Consider the following 13372-nt stretch of genomic DNA (forward strand, 5'->3'; position numbering starts at 1 on the left):
TATAGTTCTCACTTAAGCTGATATTTAGATTTAAAAAAAACACTTCAGATAATATCAATAAATGACAATAGTGGTATTCCAAAATAGGCATTAGTGTTTGCTTGCACTGGCTCTACAAGGGGAACTTGGATGAATTGGACAAAGATCAAGTTTGTACTGACACGCACTGATGTTTAATCTTACATAGATCCAGTTGGCAGTTTATTAGGAACCCTTACTGTAGCTGATATTAATAGAATCTGACACAAACAGTCCTGCAGTCAATCCTCCTTCATGAAGGTTGCAGCTTGAACTATACTGCATTACACAGAGAGATGTGTCAGTTATTGATTTGAATGGGGGGGGGGGGCACTCAACATAAAGCAATGCAGTTCGACTGCACCATAAATCTTAGCAAGGTGTTCCTAATAAAGTGACAACTGAGAGTTTAGGCCTGTGACCCGGTGGTGTTCTTGTTTCCTGACACCACTACCTGCTCCTGATGATGGTTTTAAGGGAATACCAAAATCATCATCTGTCTTGTAAATAAAATGTAATTACTTTATGTAAGTAAAATGTCATATATGTTATAATAATAAACAATAAATAATAACACTGAAAGAAATGACTTTTTTCAGAGTGTGTCTTCATTACTGTGATTCACAGCATCAACTGTAGCTGCTATTATTATTATTATTATTTCCTGAATTGGTTAATTAATTGTTTGGTCTACCGTATTAAAAATCAGAAAATAGTGAAAAATTTCCATCACAGTTTCTCAGAATCAGACATAACTTCTTCACGTCTTTTTTTTCCAACCAACAATCCACATCCTAAAGATATTTCAGTTTACAGTGACAGAAAATACAGAAAAGCATCAAATCTTCACCTTTTAATAGCTGGAACCAGATTCACTTAAAAGAAAAAAAAAAAAAAAAAAAAAAATCAAAATGAATAATCAGTCAAAAAACTCTGAATTGTTCTGTTGATCCACTAATCAGCTAATCAATTAATTGACTAATCGTTGCAGTTATACTGCCTCTGCTTGTCATATAAACATAAAGTACCTGTCACTCAAAACTGTACTTTATGTTTGTTCTTAATGAAAACATGTTAGAATACATTAATCACATTTGACCCCAGTGAGAATCCACCATTAATGATACACACTCTCCCAATTAAATAATACTGACCCATGGAAGTGGTTTATACAGTCGATATAATCCATGTTTATCCAGCCAATGACTGATGTTGTTTATGTAAAACCCCTAAAAGCCCCTTGTAAATTCACCTTTGTACACCATGTACTAATGATTAAAGAGACACAGGGTGGCTCCGGCTCCCTTGGCGGTGCATAGCAACAACATTATGTATAAAAGCATTTCTAAAGTCCTGCATTAACCTGAGCAATCACATTGCTTATATTGATTCAGGAACTAATAGACCATTGTTCAAGTGGAGCAATCTAACGTTTTCTTGATCTTTTAGTTCTGCCCTTGCGAGAGAATTTGACTATAGCATGACGGTCACTATTGGCAGCAAGAAGATGCCTTGTACCTCTCTAAACTCAAAAATATATTCTGAGGCATTTACATTTCAGGAAGCGAGGACACAAACTTGCACAGAGGATTTAGGATTCTCAGAAGCTACGCTCAAGGTTACCCAGAAATCAGAGCGCTTGTTCCCTAACAACATCAATTTGACAACTCTACAGGTGTGAAATACAAATAACTGCTCCTTTTTGTGAAGCATCACGGCCTGTTTAAAGTGGTTCAACTGAATGTGAGATGAAGGAAAAAAATAAACAGGGCTGTAAATTTCAGATTCTCAGTGTTGCAGTGTGCTGTGCCAGCATCAGTTACCCACTCAGTTTAATTTAAATGTCATGTATTCACAGTCACTTATGCCAGAAACAGAATCAACATTTTTCATAATTTGCATAAATCTTCCTGTTCTGGATGTGATCAACATATAATGTTAGTATGCCAAAAATATTGGTAGCATTTTATTCCATTTTCAAAGTTATTATGTTTAGGGAAACATTAAATAGATATATACTGTGACTTTTTATCCCATACTACACTATGACGTTTTTTAACATTTTTATGCCTTACTATACTATGACGTTTTTTGACATTTTTATGCCTTACTATTTTATGACATTTTTATGACGTTTTTATGCCTTACTATACTATGACGTTTTTATGCCTTACTATACTATGACGTTTTATGCCTTACTATACTATGACGTTTTATGCCTTACTATACTATGACGTTTTTTGACATTTTTATGCCTTACTATGCTGACGTTTCTATGACGTCTTTATGCCTTACTATACTATGACGTTTTATGCCTTACTATACTATGATGTTTATTGACATTTTTATGCCTTACTATACTATGATGTTTTATGCCTTATTATACTATGATGTTTTTTGACATTTTTATGCCTAACTATACTATGACGTTTTCTGACATTTTATGCCTTACTATACTATGACGTTTTCTGACGTTTTATGCCTTACTATACTATGACGTTTTTATCATTTTTATGCCTTACTATTTTATGACATTTTTATGACGTTTTTATGCCTTACTATACTATGATGTTTTTATGCCTTACTATACTATGATGTTTTTTTGACATTTTTATGCCTTACTATTTTATGACATTTTTATGACGTTTTTATGTCATACTATACTATGACGTTTTTATGCCTTACTATACTGTGATGTTTTTATGCCTTACTATACTATGAAATTTTTTGACGTTTTTATGCCTTACTATACTTTGACATTTTTTGACATTTTTATGCCTTAGTATACTATGATGTTTTCTTGACGTTTTTATGCTTTACTATACTATGACGTTTTTTGACATTTTTTATGCCTTACTTTACTATGATGTTTTATGCCTTATTATACTATGACGTTTTTTGACATTTTTATGCCTTGCTATTTTATGACATTTTTATGATGTTTTTATGCCTTACTATACTATGATGTTTTTATGCCTTACTATACTATGACGTTTTATGCCTAACTATACTATGACGTTTTTTGACATTTTTATGCCTTACTATTTTATGACATTTTTATGACATTTTTATGCCTTACTATACTATGATGTTTTTATGCCTTGCTATACTATGACGTTTTTTGACATTTTTATGCCTTGCTATTTTATGACATTTTTTATGACGTTTTTATGCCTTACTATACTATGATGTTTTATGCTTTATTATACTATGACGTTTTTTGACATTTTTGTGCCTTGCTATTTTATGACATTTTTATGACGTTTTTATGCCTTACTATACTATGATGTTTTTATGCCTTACTATACTATGACGTTTTATGCCTTATTATACTATTACATTTTTTTGACATTTTTATGCCTTACTATACTATGACGTTTTATGCCTTACTATACTATGACGTTTTTTGACATTTTTATGCCTTACTATTCTGACGTTTTTATGACGTCTTTATGCCTTACTATACTATGATGTTTTTATGCCTTGCTATACTATGATGTTTTTTGACATTTTTATGCCTTACTATAATATGATGTTTTATGCCTTATTATACTATGATGTTTTTATGCCTTACTATACTGTGACGTTTAATGACATTTTTATGCCTTACTATACTGTGACGTTTTTTGGCATTTTTATGACTTAATATACTATGATGTTTTTATGCCTTACTATACTATGAGGTTTTATGCCTTACTATACTATGATGTTTTTATGCCTTGCTATACTATGACGTTTTTTGACATTTTTATGCCTTGCTATTTTATGACATTTTTTATGACGTTTTTATGCCTTACTATACTATGATGTTTTATGCTTTATTATACTATGACGTTTTTTGAAATTTTTGTGCCTTGCTATTTTATGACATTTTTATGACGTTTTTATGCCTTACTATACTATGATGTTTTAGGCCTTATTATACTATGATGTTTTTATGCCTTACTATACTGTGACGTTTAATGACATTTTTATGCCTTACTATACTGTGACGTTTTTTGGCATTTTTATGACTTAATATACTATGATGTTTTTATGCCTTACTATACTATGAGGTTTTATGCCTTACTATACTATGACGTTTTTTGACATTTTTATGCCTTACTATTTTATGACATTTTTATGACGTTTTTATGCCTTACTATACTATGATGTTTTTATGCCTTACTATACGATGATGTTTTTTTGACATTTTTATGCGTTACTTCACTATGATGTTTTATGCCTTATTATACTATGATGTTTTTATGCCTTACTATACTATGATGTTTTTTTGAGGTTTTTATGTCATACTATACTATGACGTTTTTATGCCTTACTATACTGTGATTTTTTTATGCCTTACTATACTATGAAATTTTTTGACGTTTTTATGCCTTACTGTACTTTGACGTTTTTTGACATTTTTATGCCTTAGTATACTATGATGTTTTCTTGACGTTTTTATGCTTTACTATACTATGACGTTTTTTGACATTTTTTATGCCTTACTTTACTATGATGTTTTATGCCTTATTATACTATGACGTTTTTTGACATTTTTATGCCTTGCTATTTTATGACATTTTTATGATGTTTTTATGCCTTACTATACTATGATGTTTTTATGCCTTACTATACTATGACGTTTTATGCCTAACTATACTATGACGTTTTTTGATATTTTTATGCCTTACTATTTTATGACATTTTTATGACATTTTTATGCCTTACTATACTATGATGTTTTTATGCCTTGCTATACTATGACGTTTTTTGACATTTTTATGCCTTACTTTACTATGATGTTTTATGCCTTATTATACTATGACGTTTTTTGACATTTTTATGCCTTGCTATTTTATGACATTTTTATGACGTTTTTATGCCTTACTATACTATGATGTTTTTTTACATTTTTATGCCTTACTATACTATGACGTTTTATGCCTAACTATACTATGACGTTTTATGCCTTACTATACTATGACGTTTTATGCCTTACTATACTATGACGTTTTTTGACATTTTTATGCCTTGCTATTTTATGACATTTTTATGACGTTTTTATGCCTTACTATACTATGATGTTTTTATGCCTTACTATACTATGACGTTTTATGCCTAACTATACTATGACGTTTTTTGACGTTTTTATGCCTTACTATACTGTGATGTTTTTATGCCTTACTATACTATGAAATTTTTTGACGTTTTTATGCCTTATTATACTTTGACGTTTTTTGACATTTTTATGCCTTAGTATACTATGATGTTTTCTTGACGTTTTTATGCTTTACTATACTATGACGTTTTTTGACATTTTTAATGCCTTACTTTACTATGATGTTTTATGCCTTATTATACTATGACGTTTTTTGACATTTTTATGCCTTGCTATTTTATGACATTTTTATGATGTTTTTATGCCTTACTATACTATGATGTTATTATGCCTTACTATACTATGACGTTTTATGCCTAACTATACTATGACGTTTTTTGATATTTTTATGCCTTACTATACTATGATGTTTTATGCCTTATTATACTATTACATTTTTTGGACATTTTTATGCCTTACTATACTATGACGTTTTATGCCTTACTATACTATGACGTTTTTTGACATTTTTATGCTTTACTATTCTGACGTTTTTCTGACGTCTTTATGCCTTACTATACTATGATGTTTTTATGCCTTAATATACTATGATGTTTTTTATGCTTTACTATTCTGACGTTTTTATGCCTTACTATACTATGATGTTTTATGCCTTGTTATACTATGATGTTTTTATGCCTTACTATACTGTGACGTTTTTTGGCATTTTTATGACTTAATATTTATGACATTTTTATGACGCTTTTATGCCTTACTATTCTGACGTTTTTTGGCATTTTTATGACTTAATATACTATGATGTTTTTATGCGTTACTATACTATGACGTTTTATGCCTTATTATACTATTAAATTTTTTTGACATTTTTATGCCTTGCTATTTTATGACATTTTTATGACGTTTTTATGCCTTACTATACTATGATGTTTTTATGCCTTACTATACTATGACGTTTTATGCCTAACTATACTATGACGTTTTATGCCTTACTATACTATGATGTTTTTATGCCTTACTTTACTATGATGTTTTATGCCTTATTATACTATGACGTTTTTTGACATTTTTATGCCTTGCTATTTTATGACATTTTTATGACGTTTTTATGCCTTACTATACTATGATGTTTTTATGCCTTACTATACTATGATGTTTTATGCCTAACTATACTATGACGTTTTTTGACATTTTTATGCCTTACTATTTTATGACATTTTTATGACATTTTTATGCCTTACTATACTATGATGTTTTTATGCCTTATTATACTATGACGTTTTTTGACATTTTTATGTGTTGCTATTTTATGACATTTTTATGACGTTTTTATGCCTTACTATACTATGATGTTTTTATGCCTTACTATACTATGACGTTTTATGCCTAACTATACTATGACGTTTTATGCCTTACTATACTATGACGTTTTATGCCTTACTATACTATGACGTTTTTTGACATTTTTATGCCTTGCTATTTTATGACATTTTTATGACTTTTAATGCCTAACTATACTATGATGTTTTATGCCTTACTATACTATGACGATTTTTGACATTTTTATGCCTTACTATTTTATGACATTTTTATGACGTTTTTATGCCTTACAATACTATGATGTTTTTATGCCTTATTATACTATGATGTTTTTATGCCTTACTATACTATGACGTTTTATGCCTTACTATACTATGACGTTTTTTGACATTTTTATGCCTTACTATTTTATGACATTTTTATGATGTTTTTATGCCTTACAATACTATGATGTTTTTATGCCTTATTATACTATGATGTTTTTATGCCTTACTATACTATGACGTTTTATGCCTTATTATACTATTACATTTTTTGGACATTTTTATGCCTTACTATACTATGACGTTTTATGCCTTACTATACTATGACGTTTTTTGACATTTTTATGCTTTACTATTCTGACGTTTTTCTGACGTCTTTATGCCTTACTATACTATGATGTTTTTATGCCTTAATATACTATGATGTTTTTTTACATTTTTATGCCTTACTATACTATGATGTTTTATGCCTTGTTATACTATGATGTTTTTATTTATATTAGTATAGTATATACTCATATTTATTTATGACGTTTTTTGGCATTTTTATGACTTAATATTTTATGACATTTTTATGACGTTTTTATGCCTTACTATTCTGACGTTTTTTGGCATTTTTATGACTTAATATACTATGATGTTTTTATGCGTTACTATACTATGACGTTTTATGCCTTATTATACTATTAAATTTTTTTGACATTTTTATGCCTTGCTATTTTATGACATTTTTATGACGTTTTTATGCCTTACTATACTATGATGTTTTTATGCCTTACTATACTATGACGTTTTATGCCTAACTATACTATGACGTTTTATGCCTTACTATACTATGACGTTTTTTGACATTTTTATGCCTTACTATTTTATGACATTTTTATGACGTTTTTATGCCTTACTATACTATGATGTTTTTATGCCTTATTATACTATGATGTTTTTATGCCTTACTATACTATGACGTTTTATGCCTTAATATACTATTAAATTTTTTTGACATTTTTATGCCTTACTATACTATGATGTTTTTATGCCTTATTATACTATGATGTTTTTATGCCTTACTATACTATGACGTTTTTATGCCTTACTATACATAACGTTTTATGCCTTACTATAGTATTACGTTTTTTGACATTTTTATGCCTTGCTATTTTATGACATTTTTATGACGTTTTTATGCCTTACTATACTATGATGTTTTTATGCCTTACTATACTATGACGTTTTATGCCTAACTATACTATGACGTTTTATGCCTTACTATACTATGACGTTTTTTGACATTTTTATGCCTTACTATTTTATGACATTTTTATGACGTTTTTATGCCTTACAATACTATGATGTTTTTATGCCTTATTATACTATGATGTTTTTATGCCTTACTATACTATGACGTTTTATGCCTTATTATACTATTACATTTTTTGGACATTTTTATGCCTTACTATACTATGACGTTTTATGCCTTACTATACTATGACGTTTTTTGACATTTTTATGCTTTACTATTCTGATGTTTTTCTGACGTCTTTATGCCTTACTATACTATGATGTTTTTATGCCTTGCTATACTATGATGTTTTTTTACATTTTTATGCCTTACTATACTATGATGTTTTATGCCTTGTTATACTATGATGTTTTTATGCCTTACTATACTGTGACGTTTTTTGGCATTTTTATGACTTAATATTTTATGACATTTTTATGACTTAATATACTATGATGTTTTTATGCGTTACTATACTATGACGTTTTATGCCTTATTATACTATTAATTTTTTTGACATTTTTATGCCTTGCTATTTTATGACATTTTTATGACGTTTTTATGCCTTACTATACTATGATGTTTTTATGCCTTACTATACTATGACGTTTTATGCCTAACTATACTATGACGTTTTATGCCTTACTATACTATGACGTTTTTTGACATTTTTATGCCTTACTATTTTATGACATTCTTATGACGTTTTTATGCCTTACTATACTATGATGTTTTTATGCCTTATTATACTATGATGTTTTTATGCCTTACTATACTATGACGTTTTATGCCTTAATATACTATTAAATTTTTTTGACATTTTTATGCCTTACTATACTGTGATGTTTTTATGCCTTATTATACTATGATGTTTTTATGCCTTACTATACTATGACGTTTTATGCCTTACTATACTATGACGTTTTTTGACATTTTTATGCCTTACTATTTTATGACATTTTTATGATGTTTTTATGCCTTACTATACTATGATGTTTTTATGCCTTATTATACTATGATGTTTTTATGCCTTACTATACTATGACGTTTTATGCCTTATTATACTATTACATTTTTTTGACATTTTTATGCCTTCCTATACTATGACGTTTTATGCCTTACTATACTATGACGTTTTTTGACATTTTTATGCCTTACTATTCTGACGTTTTTATGACGTCTTTATGCCTTACTATACTATGATGTTTTTATGCCTTGCTATACTATGATGTTTTTTGACATTTTTATGCCTTACTATACTATGATGTTTTATGCCTTATTATACTATGATGTTTTTATGCCTTACTATACTGTGACGTTTAATGACATTTTTATGCCTTACTATACTATGACGTTTTATGCCTTATTATACTATTAAATTTTTTTGACATTTTTATGCCTTACTATACTATGACGTTTTATGCCTTACTATACTATGACGTTTTTTGACATTTTTATGCCTTGCTATTTTATGACATTTTTTATGACGTTTTTATGCCTTACTATACTATGATGTTTTATGCTTTATTATACTATGACGTTTTTTGACATTTTTATGCCTTGCTATTTTATGACATTTTTATGACGTTTTTATGCCTTACTATACTATGACGTTTTATGCCTTACTATACTATGACGTTTTTTGACATTTTTATGCCTTGCTATTTTATGACATTTTTTATGACGTTTTTATGCCTTACTATACTATGATGTTTTATGCTTTATTATACTATGACGTTTTTTGACATTTTTATGCCTTGCTATTTTATGACATTTTTATGACGTTTTTATGCCTTACTATACTATGATGTTTTTATGCCTTACTATACTATGACGTTTTATGCCTTACTATAGTATTACGTTTTTTGACATTTTTATGCCTTACTATTTTTATGACATTTTTATGACGTTTTTATGCCTTACTATACTATGATGTTTTTATGCCTTATTATACTATGATGTTTTTATGCCTTACTATACATAACGTTTTATGCCGTACTATACTATGACGTTTTTTGACATTTTTATTCCTTACTATGCTGACGTTTTTATGACGTCTTTATGCCTTACTATACTATGATGTTTTTATGCCTTACTATACTATGACGTTTTTTGACATTTTTATGCCTTACTATACTATGATGTTTTTATGCCTTATTATACTATGATGTTTTATGCCTTACTATACTATGATGTTTTTTGACATTTTTATGCCTTACTATTCTGACGTTTTTATGACGTCTTTATGCCTTACTATACTATGATGTTTTTATGCCTTGCTATACTATGATGTTTTTTGACATTTTTATGCCTTACTATACTATGATGTTTTATGCCTTATTATACTATGATGTTTTTATGCCTTACTATACTGTGACGTTTAATGACATTTTTATGCCTTACTACACTGTGACGTTTTTTGGCATTTTCATGACTTAATATACTATGATGTTTTTATGCCTTACTATACTATGACGTTTTATGCCTTACTATACTATGACGTTTTTTGACATTTTTATGCCTTGCTATTTTATGACATTTTTTATGACGTTTTTATGCCTTACTATACTATGATGTTTTATGCTTTATTATACTATGACGTTTTTTGACATTTTTATGCCTTGCTATTTTATGACATTTTTATGACGTTTTTATGCCTTACTATACTATGATGTTTTTATGCCTTACTATACTATGACGTTTTATGCCTAACTATACTATGACGTTTTATGCCTTACTATACTATGACGTTTTTTGACATTTTTATGCCTTACTATTTTATGACATTTTTATGACGTTTTTATGCCTTACAATACTATGATGTTTTTATGCCTTATTATACTATGATGTTTTTATGCCTTACTATACTATGACGTTTTATGCCTTATTATACTATTACATTTTTTGGACATTTTTATGCCTTACTATACTATGACGTTTTATGCCTTACTATACTATGACGTTTTTTGACATTTTTATGCTTTACTATTCTGACGTTTTTATGACGTCTTTATGCCTTACTATACTATGATGTTTTTATGCCTTGCTATACTATGATGTTTTTTGACATTTTTATGCCTTACTATACTATGATGTTTTATGCCTTGTTATACTATGATGTTTTTATGCCTTACTATACTGTGACGTTTTTTGGCATTTTTATGACTTAATATACTATGATGTTTTTATGCCTTACTATACTATGACGTTTTATGCCTTATTATACTATTACATTTTTTTGACATTTTTATGCCTTACTATACTATGACGTTTTTTGACATTTTTATGCCTTGCTTTTTTATGACATTTTTATGACGTTTTTATGCCTTACTATTCTGACGTTTTTTGGCATTTTTATGACTTAATATACTATGATGTTTTTGTGCGTTACTATACTATGACGTTTTATGCCTTATTATACTATTAAATTTTTTTGACATTTTTATGCCTTACTATACTATGACGTTTTTTGACATGTTTATGCCTTGCTATTTTATGACATTTTTATGACGTTTTTATGCCTTACTATACTATGATGTTTTTATGCCTTACTATACTATGACGTTTTATGCCTAACTATACTATGACGTTTTATGCCTTACTATACTATGACGTTTTTTGACATTTTTATGCCTTACTATACTATGATGTTTTTATGCCTTATTATACTATGATGTTTTTATGCCTTACTATACTATGACGTTTTATGCCTAACTATACTATGACGTTTTATGCCTTACTATACTATGACGTTTTTTGACATTTTTATGCCTTACTATACTATGATGTTTTTATGCCTTATTATACTATGATGTTTTTATGCCTTACTATACTATGACGTTTTATGCCTTAATATACTATTAAATTTTTTTGACATTTTTATGCCTTACTATACTATGATATTTTTATGCCTTACTATACTATGATGTTTTTATGCCTTACTATACTATGACGTTTTTTGACATTTTTATGCCTTACTATACTGTGACGTTTTTTGGCATCTTTATGCTTTACTATACTATGACGTTTTATGCCTTATTATACTATTAAATTTTTTTGACATTTTTATGCCTTACTATACTATGATGTTTTATGCCTTATTATACTATGACGTTTTTTGACATTTTTATGCCTTGCTATTTTATGACATTTTTATGACGTTTTTATGCCTTACTATACTATGATGTTTTATGCCTTATTATACTATGACGTTTTTTGACATTTTTATGCCTTGCTATTTTATGACATTTTTATGACGTTTTTATGCCTTACTATACTATGATGTTTTTATGCCTTACTATACTATGATGTTTTATGCCTAACTATACTATGACGTTTTATGCCTTACTATACTATGACGTTTTTTGACATTTTTATGCCTTACTATTTTATGACATTTTTATGACGTTTTTATGCCTTACTATACTATGATGTTTTTATGCCTTACTATACTACGACGTTTTATGCCTAACTATACTATGACGTTTTATTCCTTATTATACTATAAAATTTTTTTCACATTTTTATGTCTTACTATACTATGACGTTTTATGCCTTACTATACTATGACGTTTTTTGACATTTTTATGCCTTGCTATTTTATGACATTTTTTGACATTTTTATGCCTTACTTTACTATGATGTTTTATGCCTTATCATACTATGACGTTTTATGTCTAACTATATTATGACGTTTTATGCCTTACTATACTATGACGTTTTTTGACATTTTTATGCCTTACTATACTATGATGTTTTTATGCCTTACTATACTACGACGTTTTATGCCTAACTATACTATGACGTTTTATGCCTTATTATACTATAAAATTTTTTTCACATTTTTATGTCTTACTATACTATGACGTTTTATGCCTTACTATACTATGACGTTTTTTGACATTTTTATGCCTTGCTATTTTATGACATTTTTATGACGTTTTTATGCCTTACTATACTATGATGTTTTTATGCCTTACTATACTATGACGTTTTATGTCTAACTATATTATGACGTTTTATGCCTTACTATACTATGACGTTTTTTGACATTTTTATGCCTTACTATTTTATGACATTTTTATGACGTTTTTATGCCTTACTATACTATGATCTTTTTATGCCTTACTATACTATGACGTTTTATGCCTTACTATAGTATTACGTTTTTTGACATTTTTATGCCTTACTATTTTTATGACATTTTTATGACGTTTTTATGCCTTACTATACTATGATGTTTTTATGCCTTATTATACTATGATGTTTTTATGCCTTACTATACTATGACGTTTTATGCCTTATTATACTATTAAATTTTTTGGACATTTTTATGCCTTACTATACTATGACGCTTTATGCCGTACTATACTATGACGTTTTTTGACATTT

This window comes from Seriola aureovittata, chromosome 19 (assembly GCF_021018895.1).
Source record: "Seriola aureovittata isolate HTS-2021-v1 ecotype China chromosome 19, ASM2101889v1, whole genome shotgun sequence".
In the NCBI taxonomy this organism is placed as follows: domain Eukaryota; kingdom Metazoa; phylum Chordata; class Actinopteri; order Carangiformes; family Carangidae; genus Seriola; species Seriola aureovittata.